Consider the following 21,740-nt stretch of genomic DNA (forward strand, 5'->3'; position numbering starts at 1 on the left):
TTCAGCTACGTAGTTCCATCAGTTCTAGAGCTAGGATCCGATCCCACGGTTTAGTTTCCAAAGTCAATTCACTAACAAAAAGTAATACTCAGTAGACATCAACAAACAGCTAATAACTATAAAAAATAGTTATTCTAGCTTGCACTCGATTGTTTACATCAATCGCGTGCACCTCGGCGTAGCCACACACCTGCATGAACAGAACTTGCCGCGGGCGGTTAGGCGTCATTTTTGTCATAAATAGTAGGTAACTAATTAACGATTAACGGACTCAAAGGAAGTTAACGGAAGTTAAAGAGTCCTTTAATTTTTTTTACATTAACTTGAAAGTTAATCCATTACTCGAAAGGTTAACCATTAACGAATTAACAGTCTGGTACCCAACTATGCTGTCCTTCAGTAAAAGTGAAGTATACACAGTTCTTGTGTTTTACGACAATGATAAACATATATATTGACACTCAAGTGGACATGGGATGCATCTAAATTAAATAATCTATATTAAAGAGTTATAGTAAAATGAACTAATATTTTACGTGTGTTATGGTACCCACTCGCCCTCCTCCTGAAGTAAAGCTAAGCTGCTACGATATACAGAAATAACATTGGGTATAGGCTACAACCTCGTCTCACATTCATCTCAACTACTGCTTTCCTTTCATATACATAGTCTTATTGCTGCTTTCTGTACAAGTTGTAAATAATCCTTTTCTCCCTGTGTTTTACCACTGCTACCTTAACAATTGCATGCAGTCAAAATGCTCTCTACCGAGCGAGGTGGCGCAGTGGCCAGCACACTGGACTCGCATTCAGGAGGACGCCGGTTCAATCCCGTGTCCGGCCAGCCTGATTTAGGTTTTCCGTGATTTCCCTAAATCGCTCCAGGCAAATGCCGGGATGGTTCCTTTGAAAGGGCACGGCCGACATCCTTCCATAATCCGATGAGACCGATGACCTCGCTGTTTGGTCTCCTCCCTCAAACAACCGAACTGAACCGAAAGTGTTCTCTAAAGCTACAAATGCTATAAACGCGTGTTTATCTCTCTTTATCCTATCTTCTAAGCAAGTCGTAGGATCAATATGAGTTTCTACATTATCCGTAGCCCAAACTGATCTTCCCCGAGGTCGGCTTCTACCGGATTTTCCGTTCTTCTGTGATGAATTAATCAGTATTTTACAACCATGAGGTGTAAGTAAGTGTCCTATTGGTAGACAGAGGTTTTTCCTTCTGTAGTTCCACGTTCGTCTGTGAACAGCCTTTGGCAGACAGGTGTTGTAGTACCAGAGGCATGGCAAGCTTACCGTAGGCACACCGCTGAACGTGCGCTAGCTAGAAAGGCAAGTCCCATGCTGAACACAATTATCACTGGAGATAAACACGACGTAAGTACTGACTCGTACCTCGAATGCTCACAGTAAGACTCTTCCCAAGTATACTGATGTGACAAAAGTCACGAGATACCTCATAATACCGTGTCGGACCTCCTTTTGTCCCACGTAATGCTGAAACTTGACGTGGCATGAACTCAAGAACTCGTTGGAAGTCCCATGCAGAAATACTGAGTCATGGTGCTTGTGTAGTAGTCCATAAATGCGAGAGTGTTGCGGGTGCAGGATTTTCTGCACGAACTGACTTTTCCATTATGTCCCATCAATGTTCGACGGGTACCCAAATAATCCGCTCGAATTGTCCAGAATGTTCTCCAAACCAACCGCGAATATCTTTAGCCCGATGATACGACACCGGTGTTTGGGAACATAAAATCCATCATCGGCTTCAAATGGTCTCCAAGTAGCCGAACATAACCATTTTCAATCAATCATCGTTCAGTTGGACCGGAAGACCTAGTCCATTCTATGTAACCAAAGCCAACACCATTATGGAGCCACCATCAGCCTGCATAGGACCTTGTTGAAAACCTGCGTCCATGGCTTCGTGGGGCCTGTGCCACACTCGAACCTATCATCAACCCTTACCACCTGAAATCTGGACTCATCTGACTAGGCCACGTCGTCTAGGGTCCCACCGATATCGTCAAGAGCGACGCTGCAGGCGATTTCGTGTTGGTAGCAAAGGCACTCTCTTTGCCCATTAACGCCAAATTTCACTGCACTGTCCTAACGGATACGTTCTTCGTACGTCCCACATTGATTTCTGCTGTGATTGCACGCAGTGTTCCTTGTCTGTTACTTCTGACAACTGTACGCAGACGCCGCTATTCTCGGTCGTTAAGTGAAGGTCGTTGGTCACTACGTTGTCCGTGCTGAGAAGTAATACCTGAAATTTGGTATTTTGGGCACACTCTTGACGCTGTGGATCTCGGAATATTGGATTCCCTAAGGATTTCCGAACTGGAATGTCCCATGAATCTAGCTCCAACGTCTATTCCGCATTCAAAGTCAGTTAATTCTCGTCGTGCGGCCAGAATCACGTCGGAAACCTTTTCACATGAATCACCGGAGTACAAACGACAACTCCGCCAGTGCACTGCCCTTTCATACCATGTGTACGCGATGCTATTACCATCTGTATATGGGCATGCCATGACATCTGTTACCTCAGTGTAATACTGGTAAAAGCGATTAATGTGTGTGGAAGCTGCAACAATTCGGTTTATAACGTTTTCAATTACTTTTCTCCCACTAACCAATTTTGAGGTACTACAGGTTTACTGACGCAGTAAACTGTTTCATTTACATTACAGGCTCATCATCAGATGGTGGGTATTTACAGAAACTCTTATATTCTATATCACATACAGCTTATCTCTGGGAATTTTGTGACAGTGAGAAATGCTGATTTAGAACAGAATAATGCAAAAAAATTAAGCAATGTATCAAATACCTTTCTAGAGGGTACATTCCATCCCTGAGGTGTGGTATTGAAAGATCTACAAAATATCATCTGCCTCTTCATTAGACTAAAACGTTTTCTAAACACGAATTTGATTCCATGTGTGATTAGGTGGAAGTCAGAGGGTACCAGATATTTTAAATGTGGAGGACTTGCGATAATTTGTGCTTAAACCCCTCAGTTTTGCCTTTGTCGAACACGTTTGACGCCAAGTGCTTATAGTGATGAAAGACTTTTCTTTAACCAAAGATTCTTCTCACTTGCTTAGTATTCACTAGTAAATGTCTTATCCCTTGCAAGGCAAAAAATAATAAGAAACCCCTTTTGTATTCTGTCTTTCGTATCCTATCTTTTCTAGCTGATGGAATCGTCATCGTCCTTCCTTTTGTGCAGAGCTATTACTTACCACCCATTGCTTTGATGTATGTTTCGTTTCCGAAGGTAAGTGGTGGACTCTCGTCTTATTGACCGTAACAAACTGGAGACAAAAATAAGTTGGAGTCTTTTTAAAGCCATCCAAACATTTGTTTTGGCATTTGCTTATGGTTAGATTTCAACAAATGCAATTCCTACATTATAGCCAGTCTTCTTACAATAATTTTTAAGTGCACTAGCCTATCCGCACTCTTTCTTTTAACATGACTATGGCTTCTGCACACATGTCTCATTCCCCATCGCCCAATACCATGCTGTGTACTTCCTCAATGTTTTTCATTTTTTGTTGCAGTTTTGGAGCCTCCTTCACGTGGACGCTGGCAACATGTGAACGCATATACCCATTATTTAACTGATGTAAACGAAGAAACAGACTTCTTACATAATTCACCACCTTGTGTCAAATTTCTGTTGATGATAAATCGTTTGAAACGTAGAATTTTGTGAGATCAATGTATACCAGTTAACACATTTAAAAAACACATGTGGCACGACTAATTAAAACAAGGAAAAAATGGTTCAAATGGCTCTGAGCACTATGGGACTTAACAGCTGTGGTCATCAGTCCCGTAGAAGTTAGAACTACTTAAACCTAACCAACCTAAGGAAATCACACACATCCATGCCCGAGGCAGGATTCGAACCTGCGACCGTAGCAGTCGCGCGGTTCCGGACTGCGCGCCTAGAACCGCGAGACCACCGTGGCCGGCAAAACAAGAAAACAACGTATCTACAAGACAGCTGGGCAGATCTATTTGACTTGTATCATTGTACAACGTACAGTAAGACAATGAAAGGAAAAGTCAGAGATATCAATACCATCTCGGTATCAAGTCGAGAACGTTTCACCTTGCTGTCAGATGTGGTCAAGGCAACGCGTTTATGACATGTGATCGTGTATCACATAATCATATCTCTGTACCTCAGAGTGAAACGTTCTCTCTCTCTCTCTCTCTCTCTCTCTCTCTCTCTCTCTCTCTCTCTCCCTCCCTCCCTTCCTCCCTCCTTCCACGCCCCCCCCCCCTTCCCTCTATCTCTCTCTTTCTCTCTCTCTTTGCAATCGGCTGTTTTGTGAATTGGGACATTTCTGACAGACCGCTCTGTGTCCTGGATAGGAACTCAAACCTATATCTCTGAATCTATTTTGGATAATGCTCCTTCCATCACATATTCGTTTAACCAATAAGAAAGAAAAATCGTTCTTTTTTTCCTTCACAGCCTCTACTTGACGCAGAATCATCCAACTTGCCGGAACGCAAGTGAGGGAAAACTAACTGAAACGCACGCTCCCTCCCTTTTTTTGACTGATCAGCAAATGTTAGCTGTAATGTGCGTTCATTACTCGTAGACAGAGTCTCAAGGAAACTCAAAATACACATTTAAACCATAGCTATTGTCTTTATGTCAATGCTGGCAGTTTAAATCTCCGAAAAACGTTTTGGGAAGTAATAAAAACAGAACAAACATTTCGAACAAAATCCTTTTGGGTGTAAATCCGTATGTTTATGAAACACTAAAACTATAAAAACAGATGTTTAGGCCGCCGTTGTAGCAGTACTCTTCAGAAGACCGATTCAAAGGCGGTCGAAACGACGGTTTTGTAGTTGTTTTAGTGTTTCGTAATGACACGGTCTAACACCTGCAAGTATAATATACAAATAGAAGCCAACTCACTTGTACCAGAGTAAACATATCCACACATTTATACCTTACACTGTGTTATCATATGCGATTAAGAATACTGAGTTTTACTAGTTTTAATTTTATTATTGGACATTAGTTTTTAAGCCGGTGAATTGGATCGTTTGTTGTAGGAAGTGTAGCTGCTCATACAATAATTTTTACAAAGGGTGATTAGAAATAGTCTGAAAATTTTGTAAGATTTCTAAAGGGTAGATTGTGTTGAGAAATAATTCAAAAATGGTTCAAATGGCTCTGAGCACTATGGGACTCAACATCTTAGGTCATAAGTCCCCTAGAACTTAGAACTACTTAAACCTAACTAACCTAAGGACATCACACACATCCATGCCCGAGGCAGGATTCGAACCTGCGACCGTAGCGGTCACGCGGTTCCAGACTGTAGCGCCTTTAACCGCTTGGCCACACCGGCCGGCAGAAATAATTCTTAAGACAAAAATTCGATAAGTTACACCGTTTCCTAGTTAATTTGCATTGAAGTTAGCCAACCAGGCCGGTATGCGCGCAATTTCAAGTGGCCAGCCAGATACAATTAAAATGGTTCAAATGGTTCAGAGCACTTTGGGACTTAACAGCTGAGGTCATCAGTCCCGTTGAACTTAGAACTACTTAAACCTAACTAACTTAAGGACAACACACACATCCATGCCCGAGGCAGGATTAGAACCTGCGACCGTAGCGGTCGCGCGGTTCCAGACTGAAGCGCCTAGAACCGCTCGGCCACTCTGGCCGGCAGATACAGTTAGTGTCAGTTGTTCTAATAAAGTAGATGATAGCGCACGAGATTGCTCAGCCTTTGGTTCGGGTTAGATCCTTACTATCGTCCCATCTCCAGTTTTTGTGTAGGTTCCTTATTCGGTTTTAGGAAACCAAACGGAGGACACGTTTGCGACACCGTCTCTGGCGGGACGCTTGAATTTGCGCGCGCAATGGTCTGATTGGCTGACTTCAATGCTAATTAACTCGGAAACAGCGCAACGATTCGATTTTTTTCTTAACAATTATTTCTCACCACAGCCTATCCTTCAACGCCCTTCCAAGCTTTTCAGACTGTTTCCTACCACCCCGTAGAACATGGAAAACATCAGAATGATAAAGATAACTACAAAAATAATCCTCTGTAAGTCTATCTTTACACAAATGGTTTCGACACCTCGGCTGTTTAATGTAAAATATCGCATAAAACACCTTCAACCGTCTAGATTTCCAGTTTTATTTTATTTCAGCAACCAGTTTCAGCGCTACGTTACACCGTCTTCAACCTCACTGACCAACTTTTAGGAAGAATCCTGCCTCTGATTCAGCCAAAATAGGCGGCAGCATTCAGTGACACCGAAGCATTCAGTGACCCTTCGACCGAAGGGAGCCTGAAAATGGCGTAACGCAGCGCTGAAACTGGTTGCTCAAATAATGTAACAAATGGAAATTTATACGCCTGGAGGTGTTTTTATTCGACATTTTACAAAAATAATTTGTCAAAGTTGGTGAAACTTATCCAGCACGTAGAACACAAGATACAGATTAAACAAACTACGAAAACATAGTCCAACACAAATAAATTATATTCTTAGATATAAAACGTTCTAAATTTTTTTATGTGGATGTCAGTACAGACAAGCATAAATGATATCAGTCTTCAGCTTGATTATACTGAGTAGCAGCACAGCGCATATAGCTATGTGTGATGGTGTTAACGATGGTTTTTATGGGATTTGTAGAAAGTGAATGCCTTTCTTTCAAAGTTTTCTCAGTATGTCAAGGGTCTGGGATGATGGTTGGCAGTTGCAAACCTTCTGATAAAATCCTAAACATGTTTCCTAGGATTCACGTTGGGGGATGAAGCCGTAAACTAATTACTACAGACACAGATCAGATATGGTGATCTGTTTACATCATGTAAGACCTCACGTAACACACCAAAACATGAAAATTTCTTGTCGTACCTAGTCAGAGTTCCTTGTGGAAATGCATGGTGTCTCGTGGGTCAGCTTAAATCTATACCAGGACGAAAAACAGACACCCCTCTTCTGAAGGTACCCCTTTCACGAGTATTTCTCATTTCCACTGCAAAACACGATGTACAACGTCGACAAAGAGCGAAATAATACCGTTTGGATGCAGACGGCACACAAAGCCTCCTAAAGTGTAAAGGTTGCAATAGCGTATGTTCTATCTGCAGTCTGAAGTTGATGGAAAATCCAATAGCTTGTCAAGCTGCAACTGAAAGTGGACTAGGCAACAAGTTACTTACGAAGCTGTAGACGAAATAACAGATAGGAAAAGTGATAGGTATTAAGAAGATTGGACCTTGCCGTTGGTGGAATAGCTTGAGTACCTCAGCCATATGGATAGCAATACCGTAGGTGCAACCACGATGGAGAGTTATCTGTAGAGAGACCACACAAACATGTGATTCCCAAAGAGGGACCGCATTCTTTTCAGTCGTTGCAGGGGCCACAGTCTGGATGACTGACTGATCTGGCCTTATAACGCCAACCAAAACGGTCGTAGTGTGTTGGTACTGTGAACGGCTGGAAGCAATGTGAAACAACGGTCGTATTTTTTCGTAGTGCATAGATTTCGCCTGTATGGTGAAATGAGGTTTGCATCCTCTTGGTTAAAATATTCCAGAGATAAGATAGCCCCCCATTCGGATCTCCGGTCAGGGTTAACTCAGGAGGATATCGTCACCAGAAGAAACAAGTTCTACAAGTCAAAGCGCGAAATGCTAGATCCGTTAATCGGGCAGTTAAATTAGCACATTTAAAAAGGAAAATGGATAGATTGAAGTTAGATATAATGGGAATTAGTGAAGTTGAGTGGCAGGAGGAACAGGACTTCTGGTCAGGTGAATACAGGGTTATAAATGCAAAATCAAATAGGGGTAATGCAGGAGTAGGTTTAATAATGAATAAGAAATTAGGAATGCGGGTAAGCTACTGTGAACAGCATAATTAACGAATTTTCGTAACCAAGGTAGACACGAAGTCCACACCCACCGCAGTAGCACGAGTTTATATGCCAGCTACCGTCAGCAGATGATGAGAAGATTGAAGAAATGTATGATGAGATATAAGAAACTGTTCAGATGGTTAAGGAAGACGAAAATTTAATGGTGAAGGGGGGCTGGAATTCGATAGTAGGAAAAGGTGAGAAGAAGAAATAATAAGTGAATATGGACTGGGGGAAGGAATGAAAGAGGAAGCCGCCTGGTAGAATTTTGCACAGAGCATGATTTAATCATCTCTAACACTTGGCTAAGAATCATGAAAGATGGATATATACGAGGAAGAAACCAGGAGACGTCGGATGGGTTCACATTTATTATATGATCGTAAGACAGAGCATTCGGAACCAGATTTTAAATTGTAAGACATTTCTAGGGGCAGATGTGAATTCTGGCCATAATTTTTTGGTTATGAATTGAAGATAAAAACTAAAGAAACTGCAAAAACTTAGGAAAATTAGGAGACAGGGCCTGGATAAGTAGAAAGAATCAGATGCTGTTAAGAGCTTCAGGGGGAGCATTAGGAAACGATTAACTAGAACAGGGGAATGGAATAAAGTAGGAGATGAATAGGTAGCTTAGAGAGATGAAACAGTAAGGCAGCAGAGGATAAAATATATAAAAAGACAAGGGCTTGTAGAAATCTTTGAATAACAGAGGAGATACTGAATTTAATTGATGAAGGAAGAAAATGTAAAAATGCAGCAATTTTGTAAGCAGATTTTTGCGATATATATCACGTTTCTTGTGGTAGACTGTCAGCATTTCTGATTTACTCTCTCGCCATTCAAACAGTTGTGTCAATGTTCACTAAGCCTTTCTCTGTATACGCTCGATGTACCCTGCTAATGAAAACATATATGATTCTAAACACCTGAAAAGTATTCATGTGTGCTTCATACAAGTGTTTCGTAAGCGATCACCTTGTTCGCAAACTATATTTTCCCACTATATTTGCGGTGGCCGAGCGGTTCTAGGCGCTGCAGTCTGGAACCGCGCGACCGCTACGGTCGCAGGTTCGAATCCTGCCTCGGGCATGGATGTGTGTGATGTCCTTAGGTTAGTTAGGTTTAAGTAGTTCTAAGTTCTAGGCGACTGACGACCTCAGAAGTTGAGTTCCATAGTGCTCAGAGCCATTTGAACCATTTTTGAACCCAGTATATTTGCTTTACCTACAAGTGAATTTACTTACCCTTCCACTTCATACCTCTTATTGTTCTTCTCAGTTATGTTTATTACGTGACCAACCCTGTCTTTGAGTCATTAATCTTGTATTCAGTAGCTACTACATACGACGTTTCGTGAAATCCAAAACTTTCCATTCCTATACATTAACTGTTAGCTCCCACCATTTGCACCACGCTGATACTTTTTAGACGTCTGCATGGAAATACCTACAGTTTCTTTAAGATGAAATACGTTTATAGATAATCGTGATTCTCCATGCAGACACACTGCTACACAATTGAACCATTACAGTGTCCCTAATAACACGGACGTAGACAAAATATTAACTCTCTTTACGGTGACATCATTATCGCTAGCTAGTAAAGCTAATTGATTTTCTTCCTTTCTTTGTTCGTTTCTCCTGAAACGTCGGGAAACATGGATATAAAGAAGAAGGAATTGTTTTCAGCAAGAGCATAGTTAGGCTTGTTGGGTGAGGGAACGGCGATGGGGGCGCGCCGCCCGTCGCTGTCGTTATTGGAACGTGACTATTCGCTTCTGATAAAAGAGATATCAGCTTCCTGGCGCGGGACAGGTGGCGCCGACAATTAGAATGTTCCCTCGCCCCCACACCTTCCACGCCAGTGTCGCCGACGCCATTACCGTATTTACGTCCGGCAGCGATCGTTTGTTGTGTGTTAACAAAACCGTGAAGAGGGCGGCCGCTAATATTAATTGCGTTAAAATAAAATTCTCTCCGCGCCTGGTATGCTCTCTAATTGCACTTCCGGCGTTGTCCGCGGAAGTGCGCCACACGTAGCGCCAGCTGAGACAAGCTAAGCGCTCTCTAAATATTTTCTCAGCTTTCTGAGGACCTTCACGCGTTTACAGCTCAGGTCTGTGGAGAGACCGGACGTGAGAGCGTTATGCTCTTCTGTCTTCTTTACTCCTGCGCACGCGCGCGCGCGCGCATTCATACACACACACACACACACACACACACACACACACACACACACACGCACACGCACACAAACACAAGCTCAGGAAAAAAAGGAACACCTTGAACGATTAGAGATAGAACGTTCATATTCACAGGACATATACATTAGTATGTTGTTGTTGTGGTCTCCAGTCCTGAGATTGGTTTGGTGGAGCTCTCCATGCTACTCTATCCTGTGCAAGCTTCTTCATCTCCCAGTACCTACTGCAGCCTACATCCTTCTGAATCTGCTTAGTGTATTCATATCTTGGTCTCCCTCTACGATTTTTACCCTCCACGCTGCCCTCCAGTACTAAATTGGTGATCCCTTGATGCCTCAGAACATGTCCTACCAACCGATCCCTTCTTCTAGTCAAGTTGTACCACAAACTTCTCTTCTCCCCAATTCTATTCAATACCTCCTCATTAGTTATGTGATCTACCCATCTAATCTTCAGCATTCTTCTGTAGCACCACATTTCGAAAGCTTCTATTCTCTTCTTGTCTAAACTATTTATCGTCCACGTTTCACTTCCATACATGGCTACACTCCATACAAATACTTTCAGAAACGACTTCCTGACACTTAAATCTATACTTGATGTTAACAAATTTCTCTTCTTCAGAAACGCTTTCCTTGCCATTGCCAGTCTACATTTTATATCTTCTCTACTTCGACCATCATCAGTTATTTTGCTCCCCAAATAGCAAAACTCCTTTACTACTTTAAGTGTCTCATTTCCTAATCTAATTCCCTTAGCATCACCAGAATTAATTCGTCTACATTCCATTATCCTTGTCTTGCTTTTGTTGATGTTCATCTTATATCCTCCTTTCAAGACACTGTCCATTCCGTTCAACTGCTCTTCCAAGTCCTTTGCTGTTTCTGACAGAATTACAATGTCATCGGCAAACCTCAAAGTTTTTATTTCTTCTCCATGGATTTTAATACCTACGCCAAACTTTTCTTTTCTTTCCTTTACTGTTTGCTCAATATACAGATTGAATAGCATCGGGGAGAGGCTACAACCCTGTCTCACTCCCTTTCCAACCATCGCTAACCTTTCATGCCCCTCCACTCTTATAACTGCCATCTGGTTTCTGTACACATTCTAAATAGCCTTTCGCCCCTGTGTTTTACCCCTGCCACCTTCAGAATTTGAAATAGAGTATTCCAGTCGACATTGTCAAAAGCTTTCTCTAAGTCTACAAATGCTAGAGACGTAGGTTTGCCTTTCCTTAATCTATTTCCTAAGATAAGTCGTAGGGTCATTATTGCCTCACGTGTTCCAACATTTCTATGGAATCCAAACCGATCTTCCCCGAGGTCGGCTTCTACCAGTTTTTCCATTCGTCTGTAAAGAATTCGCGTTAGTATTTTGCAGCTGTGACTTATTAAACTGATAGTTCGGTAATTTTCACATCTGTCAACACCTGCTTTCTTTGGGAATGGAATTATTATATTCTTCTTGAAGTCTGATGGTATTTCGCCTGCCTCTTACATTTTGCTCACCAGATGGTAGAGTTTTGTCAGGACTGGCTCTCCCAAGGCTGTTAGTAGTTCTAATGGAATGTTGTCTACTCCCGGGGCTTGTTTCGACTTAGGTCTTTCAGTGCTCTGTCAAACTCTTCACGCAGTATCATATCTCTCATTTCATCTTCATCTACATCCTCTTCCATTTCCATGATATTGTCCTGAAGAACATCGCCCCTGTATAGACCCTCTATATATTCCTTCCACCTTTATGCTTTCCCTTCTTTGCTTAGAACTGGGTTTTCATCTGAGTTCTTGAAATTCATGCAAGTGGTTCTCTTTTCTCCAAAGGTCTCTTCAATTTTCCTGTAGGCAGTATCTATCTCACCCCTAGTGAGATAAGCCTCTACATCCTTACATTTGTCCTGTAGCCATCCCTGTTTAGCCATTTTGCACTCCCTGTCAATCTCATTTTTGAGACGTTTGTATTCCTTTTTGCCTGCTTCACTTATTGAATTTTTGTATTTTCTCCTTTCATCAATGAAATTCAGTATCTCTTCTGTTACCCAAAGATATCTACTAACCCTCGTCGTTTTACCTACTTGATCCTCTGCTGCTTTCACTGTTTCATTCCTCAAAGCTACCATTCTTCTTCTACTGCATTTCTTTCCCCCATTTCTGTCAATTGTTCCCTTATACTCTCTCTGAAACTCTGTATAACCTCTGGTTCTTTCAGTTTATCCAGGTCCCACCTCCTTAAATTCCCACCTTTTTGCGGTTTCAGAGTCCACATCTGCCCCTGGAAGTGTCTTACCATTTAAAACCTGGGTCCTAAATCTCTGTCTTACCATTATATAATCTATCTGAACCCTTTAGTATCTCCAGGGTTCTTCCATGTATACAACCTTCTTTAATGACTCTTGAACCATGTGTTAGCTATGATTAAGTTATGCTCTGTGCAAAATTCTACCAGGCGGCTTCCTCTTTCATTTCTTAGCCCCAATCCATATTCACCTACTACGTATCCTTCTCTTCCTTTTCCTACTGTCGAATTCCAGTCACCCATGACTATTAAATTTTCGTCTCCCTTCACTACCTGAATAATTTCTTTCATCTCATCATACATTTCATCAATTTCTTCATCATCTGCAGAGCTAGTGGCCATATAAACTTGTACTACTGTAGTAGGCGTGGGCTTCGTGTCTGTCTTGGCCACAATAATGCGTTCACTATGCTGTTTGTAGTAGCTTACCCGCACTCCTATTTTTTTATTCATTATTAAACCTACTCCTGCATTACCCCTGTTTGATTTTGTATTTATAACCCTGTATTCACCTGATCAAAAATCGTGTTCTTCCTGCCACCGAACTTCACTAATTCCCACTATATCTAACTATAACCTATCCATTTCCCTTTTTAAATTTTCTAACCTACCTGCCCGATTAAGGGATCTGACATTCCACGCTGCGATCCGTAGAACGCCAGTTTTATTTATCCTGATAAGGACGTCCTCCTGAGTAGTCCCCGCCCGGAGATCCGAATGGGGGACTATTTTACCTCCGGAATATTTTACCCAAGAGGACGCCATCATCATTTAATCATACAGTAAAGCTGCATGCCCTCGGGAAAAATTACGGCTGTAGTTTCCCCTTGCTTTCAGATGTTCGCAGTACCAGCACAGCAAGGCCGTTTTGGTTAGTGTTACAAGGCCAGATCAGTCAGACTGTTGCCCCTGCAACTACTGAAAAGGCTGCTGCCCCTCTTCAGGAACCACACGTTTGTCTGGCCTCTCAACAGATACCCCTCTGTTGTGGTTGCACCTACGGTACGGCTATCTGTGTCGTTGAGGCACGCAAGCCTCCCCACCAACGGCAAGGTACGTGGTTCATATTAGTATATTCTGCAGAAATGTTTAGCACGTCAGTCACCTCAGTTCAGTGTGTGTCCTGCTGCCTAGAAGACACAGGATCCGCCATGGGCCCTGATGACGTTTTCCATGCGTGATGGCATCGATGAGTAAAAGGTGGAAAGACGTAGTGTGTTATAGTCATCCATGCTGCATTCTCTTGTTTCCGAAGTTCATCTGTGGTGGTTACCGTCGGGTCACAGCGCTGCATCCAACGTTTCAACATATCCCCCACCTTTTGTCGACAAGTCTCGTAATCTGGTGGGCCAGGGCAAAAGGCTGACATCCTGTGACACCAAGAAGGCACGTATTGATGCAACAACATGTGGTCGTACATTATCTTGCTGAAAAATGGCGCCTAGGGTTGTGTGCAGAAAGCATATGGTTAACGGTCACAGGATGTCATTTACGTAGGTCACACTGGTGACAGCGCCCTGACCATACACCAACTGTGATTTGTGGTTGTACACATAGCACCCCACACCATAAGACCTTGAGTTGGCATTGTATGTCTTGTGTGAATGGAGTCCCTGTTAAGCCGCTTCCTCTCCCTGCGGCGAACCAAAATTGCGGTCGTCATTTTCAAACAAACAGATCCTTGATTCGTACGAAAATACTATATGATCTCGTTCCGTACATCATTGCCGTCTAGCATGTTTCTGCACATTCGTCAGAGGCAGTGGACGGTCGGCCGGTGTGGCCGAGCGGTTCTCGGCGCTTCAGAGTGGAACCGCGCGACCGCTGCGGTCGCAGGTTCGAATCCTGCCTCGGGCATGGATGTGTGTGATGTCCTTTGGTTAGTTAGGTTTAAGTAGTTCTAAGTTCTAGGGGACTGATGACCTCATGGCAAATACAGGACGTGCTTGGATCAAGGAACAGTCGGAATTGTAGTTATAAATTGTTGTAGTTGTGCTGGGAAAGTCCCTGAGCTACAAGCGATAATAGAAAGCACAGAAGCTGAAATCGTTATAGGTACAGAAAGCTGGCTAAAGCCTCAAATAAGTTCTCCAGAAATTTTTACGAAGTCTCAGACGGTGTTCAGGAAAGATAGATTAGGCAGAACTGGTGGTGGAGTGTTTGTGTCTGTCAGTAGTGGTTTATCTTGTAGTGAAGTCGAAGTAGATACTCCGTGCGAATTGGTATGGGTGGAGGTTATACTTAACAGCCGAACTAAGTTAATAATTGGCTCCTTCTACCGACCCCCAGACTCCGATGATACAGTTGCTGAACAGTTCAGAGAAAATTTGAGTCTCGTAACAAATAAATACCTCACTCATACGGTTATAGTTGGTGGGGACTTCAACCTACCCTCGATATGTTGGCAAAAATACTTGTTCAAAACCAGTGGTAGTCAGAAAACATCTTCCGAGATTGTCCCAAATGCTTACTCCGAAAATTATTTCGAGCAGTTAGTCCAAGAACCCACGCGAATTGTAAATGGTTGCGAAAACCCACTTGACCTCTTAGCCACAAACAATCCAGAGCTAATAGAGAGCATCATGACTGATACAGGGATTAGTGATCACAAGGTCGTTGTAGCTAGGCTCAATACCGTTTCTTCCAAATCCACCAGAAACAAACGCAAAATAATTTTATTTAAAAAAGCGGATAAAGTGTCACTAGAAGCCTTCCTAAGAGACAATCTCCATTCCTTCCGAACTGACTATGCAAATGTAGACGAGATGTGGTTCAAATTAAAAGATATAGTAGCAACAGCAATTGAGAGATTCATACCTCATAAATTGGTAAGAGATGGAACTGATCCCACATGGTACACAAAACAGGTCCGAACGCTGTTGCAGAGGCAACGGAAAAAAGCATGCGAAGTTCAGAAGAACGCGAAATCCCGAAGATTGGCTAAATTTTACAGACACACGAAATTTGGCACGGACTTCAATGCGAGATGCCTTTAATAGGTTCCAAAACGAAACATTATCTCGAAATTTGGTAGAAAATCCGAAGAAATTCTGGTCGTATGTAAAGTACACAAGCGGCAAGACGCAGTCAATACCTTCGCTGCGCAGTGCCGATGGTACTGTTACCGACGACTGTGCCGCTAAAGCGGAGTTATTGAACGCAGTTTTCCGAAATTCCTTCACCAGGGAAGACGAATGGAATATTCCAGAATTTGAAACACGAACAGCTGCTAGCATGAGTTTCTTAGAAGTAGATACCTTAGGGGTTGAGAAGCAACTCAAATCGCTTGATACGGGCAAGTCTTCAGGTCCAGATTGCATACCGATTAGGAGCCTTTCAGATTACGCTGATACAATAGCTCCCTACTTAGCAATCATACACAACCGCTCGCTCACCGATGGATCTGTACCTACAGATTGGAAAATTGCGCAGGTCGCACCAGTGTTTAAGAAGGGTAGTAGGAGTAATCCCTCGAACTACAGACCTATATCATTGACGTCGGGTTGCAGTCAGTAGGGTTTTGGAGCATATACTGTATTCAAACATTATGAATCACCTCGAAGGGAACGATCTATTGATACGTAATCAGCATGGTTTCAGAAAACATCGTTCTTGTGCAACGAAGCTAGCTCTTTATTCGCACGAAGTAATGGCCGCTATCGACAAGGGATCTCAGGTTGATTCCGTATTTCTGGATTTCGGGAAAGCTTTTGACACCGTACCTCACAAGCGACTTCTAATCAAGCTGCGGGCCTATGGGGTATCGTCTCAGTTGTGCGACTGGATTTGTGATTTCCTGTCAGGAAGGTCGCAGTTCGTAGTAATAGACGGCAAATCATCGAGGAAAACTGAAGTGATATCAGGTGTTCCCCAGGGAAGCGTCCTGGGACCTCTGCTGTTCCTGTTCTATATAAACCTGGGTGACAATCTGAGCAGTTCTCTTAGGTTGTTCGCAGATGATGCTGTAATTTACCGTCTAGTAAGGTCATCCGAAGACCAGTATCAGTTGCAAAGCGATTTAGAAAAGATTGCTGTATGGTATGGCAGGTGGCAGTTGACGCTAAATAACGAAAAGTGTGAGGTGATCCACATGAGTTCCAAAAGAAACCCGTTGGAATTCGATTACTCGATAAGTAGTACAATTCTCAAGGCTGTCAATTCAACTAAGTACCTGGGTGTTAAAATCACGAACAACTTCAGTTGGAAAGACCACATAGATAATATTGTGGGGAAGGCGAGCCAAAGGTTGAGTTTCATTGGCAGGACACTTAGAAGATGCAACAAGTCCACTAAAGAGACAGCTTAGACTACACTCGGTCGTCCTCTGTTAGAATATTGCTGCGCGGTGTGGGATCCTTACCAGGTGGGATTGACGGAGGACATCGAAAGGGTGCAAAAAAGGGCAGCTTGTTTTTTATTATCACGTAATAGGGGAGAGAGTGTGGCAGATATGATACGCGAGTTGGGATGGAAGTCATTAAAGCAAAGACGTTTTTCGTCGCGGCGAGATCTATTTACGAAATTTCAGTCACCAACTTTCTCTTCCGAATGCGAAAATATTTTGTTGAGCCCAACCTACATAGGTAGGAATGATCATCAAAATAAAATAAGAGAAATCAGAGCTCGAACAGAAAGGTTTAGGTGTTCGTTTTTCCCGCGCGCTGTTCGGGAGTGGAATGGTAGAGAGATAGTATGACTGTGATTCGATGAACCCTCTGCCAAGCACTTAAATGTGAATTGGAGAGTAGTCATGTAGATGTAGATCTGTTCTGCAATGCTATTGGGATGAGGTGTCGATCTTCTCAGGGGTTGGTCTGGGTGGTACGAACTGACCCATTTCGTCGTGTTCTACTGCCTTCCGTCAATCATTCTGCGCAATGATTCTGCGCATTCTGTTGCACTGCTGTAACACTTAGTCCCACGCGAGCAGCAATTTCCCAGATGGATGCATCACATTCTCTCATGCCAGTAATGCGATCTCCTTCAAACTCTGTGATTTGAAGGTGCGATTCGCGCAAACGTTTGCGAGCCATCCTGCACGTCTGATCCATTACCTTCTGTTTATAGCGACAGCGAGAATCGAAGGGACATTTTACCGGTAGGCCGTTTTGCGCCGCGATATCGATGTTGACCTTGAACGCGCGGGTCGACATGGTTCAGATGCTAATCATTTCTGTAGAACATACTAAATTCAAATGGTTCAAATGGCTCTGAGCACTATGGGACTCAACATCTTAGGTCATAAGTCCCCTAGAACTTAGAACTACTTAAACCTAACTAACCTAAGGACATCACACACATCCATGCACGATGCAGGATTCGAACCTGCGACCGTAGCGAACATACTAATGTACAGGTCCTGTGAATATGAACGTCCTATCTCTAGTCGTTCAACAAGGTGTTCAGTTTTTTCTGAACATGGACAGATACACACATCGAAAAAAGATTTGCATCACCTCGGTTCCGAGAGTTCCGGGAGCTGTTCAGAAAATTAGAATTGAGATCAACATAAACATCATTTCCGCCCTTTTTACTGCTCATGAAGACACACAGTGCATGTTGTACTACCATACAGCGAGACCTTCAGAGGTGGTCGTTCAGGTTGCTGTACACACCGGTAACTCTAATACTCAGTAACACGTCCTCTTGCATTGATGCATGCCTGTAATCGTCATGGCATACTATCCACAAGTTCATCAAGGCACTGTTTGTCCAGCTTGTCCCACTCCTCAATGGCGAATCGGCGTAGATTACTCAGAGTGGTTGGTGGATCACGTCGTCCATAAACAGCCTTTTTCAGTCTATCCCAGGCATGTTCTATAGGGTTCACATCTGGAGAACATGGTGGCCACTCTAGTCGAGCGTATCGTACAGGCTTTACGGCGCCTTTACGTCGGCCCCACATAATGGCACCCCAAAACAGCAGGGGATCTCCGCCTTGCTGCACTCGCTGGACAGTGTGTCTAAGGCGATCGCCTGACCGGGTTGCCTCAAAACACGTCTCCGATGGTTGTCTGGTTGAAGGTGTTGTGGGTTGGCAGGAGAGCCAACACCGTAATATTAGAGGAAGCCGAAAGGCACGCGTTTTAACTCACGCAGGCTGGCGTGAGGTCTGGAACAGGTCAAGGATTTTAGACTTTAGCAAAAAACGTACGTAGCTGCTGGAATACTTAACTTTAATCCATAAATGGTGAACGTCGCTCTTGACGGTACATGTTTTACAGCATCAATAGTAACTGGTAATGGCGCCTTGCTAGGTCGTAGCAAATGACGTAGCTGAAGGCTATGCTAACTATCGTCTCGGCAAATGAGAGCGTATTTTGTCAGTGAACCATCGCTAGCAAAGTCGGTTGTACCACTGGGGCGAGTGCTAGGAAGTCTCTCTAGACCCGCCGTGTGGCGGCGCTCGGTCTGCAATCACTGATGGTGGCGACACGCGGGTCCGACGTATACTAACGGTCCGCGGCCGATTTAAAGGCTACCACATAGCAAGTGTGGTGTCTGGCGGTGACACCACAGAAGGCATATGCGAAACTCATCGGTGAAGAGAACATGATGCCAATCCTGAGCGGTCCATTCAGTATGTTGTTGGCTCCATCTGTAACGCGGTGCATGGTGACGTGGTTGCAAAGATGGACCTCTCCATGGACGTCGGGAGTGAAGTTGGGCATCATGCAACTTACTGCGCAGAGTTTGAGTCGTAACACGACTTCCTGTGGCTGCACGAAAAGCATTATTCAACGTGGTGGCATTGCTGTTAGGGATCCTGCGAGCCATAACCTGTAGGTAGCTGTCATCCACTGCCTTGGGCGGCCTGAGCGAAGCATGTCATCGACAGTTCCTGTCTCTCTGTGTCTCCTCCATGTCCGAACAACATCGCTTTGGTTCACTCCAAGACGCCTGGACGCTTCCCTTGTTGAGAGCCCTTCCTGGCACAGAACGTCGTGAAGAAGTTTCGTGATCATACTATTGTAATAGGGGGAGACTTCAATCTACCAGGTATAGAATGGGATAGTCACACAATCAGAACTGGAGCCAGGGACAGAGACTCTTGTGACATTATCCTGACTGCCTTGTCCGAGAATTACTTCGAGCAGATAGTTAGAGAACCAACTCGTGAAGCTAACGTTTTAGACCTCATAGCAACAAATAGACCGGAACTTTTCGACTCCGTGAATGTAGAAGAGGGTATCAGTGATCATAAGTCAGTGGTTGCATCAATGACTACAAGTGTAATAAGAAATGCCAAGAAAGGAAGGAAAATATATTTGCTTAACAAGAGTGATAGGGCACAAATCGCAGAATATCTGAGTGACCACCAACAAACGTTCATTTCTGAGGAAGAGGATGTGGAACAAAAATGGAAAAAATTCAGAAACATCGTCCAGTACGCCTTAGATAAGTTCGTACCGACTAAGGTCCAAAGCGAGGGGAAAGATCCACCGTGGTATAACAATCATGTACGAAAGGTGCTACGGAAACAAAGAAAGCTTCATCATAGGTTTAAGAGTAGTCGAATCATAGCTGATAAGGAAAAGCTGAACGAAGCGAAAAAGAGCGTAAAGAGAGCAATGAGAGAAGCATTCAACGAATTCGAACATAAAACATTGGCAAACAATCTAAACAAGAACCCTAAAAAGTTTTGGTCATATGTAAAATCGGTAAGCGGATCTAAATCCCCTATTCAGTCACTCGTTGACCACGATGGCACCGAAACAGAGGACGACCGAAGAAAGGCAGAAATACTGAATTCAGTGTTCCGAAACTGTTTCACTGCGGAAAATCGTAACACGGTCCCTGACTTCAGCCGTCGCACGGACGCCAAAATGGAAAATATTGAAATAAACGATATCGGAATTGAAAAACAACTGCTATCACTTAGTAGCGGAAAAGCATCCGGACCAGACGAGATACCCTTAAGATTCTACAGTGATTATGCTAAAGAACTTGCCCCCTTTCTATCAGCAATTTATCGTAGATCGCTGGAAGAACGTAAAGTACCTAGCGACTGGAAGAAAGCGCAGGTCGTTCCCATTTTCAAGAAGGGTCATAAATCAGATGCGAATAATTATAGGCCTATTTCGCTTACGTCAATCTGTTGTAGAATAATGGAACATGTTTTGTGTTCTCGTATTATGACGTTCTTAGATAATACAAATCTCCTTCATCATAACCAACATGGATTCCGCAAACAGAGATCATGTGAAACTCAGCTCGCCCTATTTGCCCAAGAAATTCACAGTGCCGTAGACACTGGCGAGCAGATTGATGCCGTATTCCTGGACTTCAGGAAGGCATTTGATACGGTTCCGCACTTACGTTTAATGAAAAAAATACGAGCCTACGGAATATCGGACCAGGTTTGTGATTGGATTCAGGATTTCCTAGAAGAAAGAACACAACATGTCATTCTTAACGGTTCAAAATCTGCAGATGTAGAGGTAATTTCGGGAGTACCGCAAGAAAGCGTGATAGGACCTTTATTGTTTACAATATACATAAATGACTTAGTTGACAACATCGGTAGCTCCGTGAGGCTATTTGCAGATGACACGGTTGTCTACAAGAAAGTAGCAACATCAGAAGACTCGTACGTACTCCAGGAAGACCTGCAGAGGATTAATGCATGGTGCGACAGCTGGCAGCTTTCCCTAAACGTAGATAAATGTAATATAATGCGCATACATAGGGGCAGAAATCCATTCCAGTACGATTATGCCATAGGTGGTAAATCATTGGAAGCGGTAACGACCGTAAAATACTTAGGAGTTACTATCCGGAGCGATCTGAAGTGGAATGATCACATAAAACAAATAGTGGGAAAAGCAGGCGCCAGGTTGAGATTCATAGGAAGAATTCTAAGAAAATGTGACTCATCGACGAAAGAAGTAGCTTACAAAACGCTTGTTCGTCCGATTCTTGAGTATTGCTCATCAGTATGGGACCCTTACCAGGTTGGATTAATAGAAGAGATAGACATGATCCAGCGAAAAGCAGCGCGATTCGTCATGGGGACATTTAGTCAGCGCGAGAGCGTTACGGAGATGCTGAACAAGCTCCAGTGGCGGACACTTCAAGAAAGGCGTTACGCAATACGGAGAGGTTTATTATCGAAATTACGAGAGAGCACATTCCGGGAAGAGATGGGCAACATATTACTACCGCCCACATATATCTCGCGTAATGATCACAACGAAAAGATCCGAGAAATTAGAGCAAATACGGAGACTTACAAGCAGTCGTTCTTCCCACGCACAATTCGTGAATGGAACAGGGAAGGGGGGATCAGATAGTGGT

This window comes from Schistocerca cancellata, chromosome 4 (genome assembly GCF_023864275.1).
Source record: "Schistocerca cancellata isolate TAMUIC-IGC-003103 chromosome 4, iqSchCanc2.1, whole genome shotgun sequence".
NCBI lineage: Eukaryota > Metazoa > Arthropoda > Insecta > Orthoptera > Acrididae > Schistocerca > Schistocerca cancellata.